We start from the raw sequence: 544 nt of genomic DNA, 5'->3' as shown, positions 1-544 counted from the left end.
TAGTGTTAGTGTTAGAAAAGAATTAGAAGAAGTAGAAGTAGTAGAAGAAGTAGAACAAGAAGAAAAGAAAAGAAGTAGAAAAAACATGAAAAAAGAAAAAGAAGAAAAGAAGTAGAAGAAGAAGAAAGGAAGAAAAGAAAAGAAGTAGAAAAAAGATGAAAAAAGAAGAAGAAGAAAAGAAGTAGAAGTAGAAGAAGAAGGAAAGAAGAAACGAAAAGAAGTAAAAAAAAGTAGAAAAAGGTGAAAGAAGAAGAAGAAGAAAGGAAAGAAGAATAAGAAGAGAAAGAAAGAAGAAGAAGGATAGAAGGAAACACCCCGACCCCTTGACCCCGACACCACACCCCGACCCCCTGACCCCCCTGACCACGACACCCCAACCCCGACACCCCGACCCCCTGACTCCAACACCCCGACCCCGACTCCACACCCTGACCCCTGACCCCGACACCCGACCCCCCGGGGCCGACGGGGTCTTATATTTGTGAATTATTAGCTAGGTCATATATTTTTCGATATTGTTATGAAAAACATCATATATAATTGT

The sequence above is a fragment of the Triticum dicoccoides genome, chromosome 3B (assembly GCF_002162155.2).
Source record: "Triticum dicoccoides isolate Atlit2015 ecotype Zavitan chromosome 3B, WEW_v2.0, whole genome shotgun sequence".
NCBI classification, from domain to species: Eukaryota; Viridiplantae; Streptophyta; class Magnoliopsida; order Poales; family Poaceae; genus Triticum; species Triticum dicoccoides.
This window is presented reverse-complemented; position numbering follows the sequence as displayed.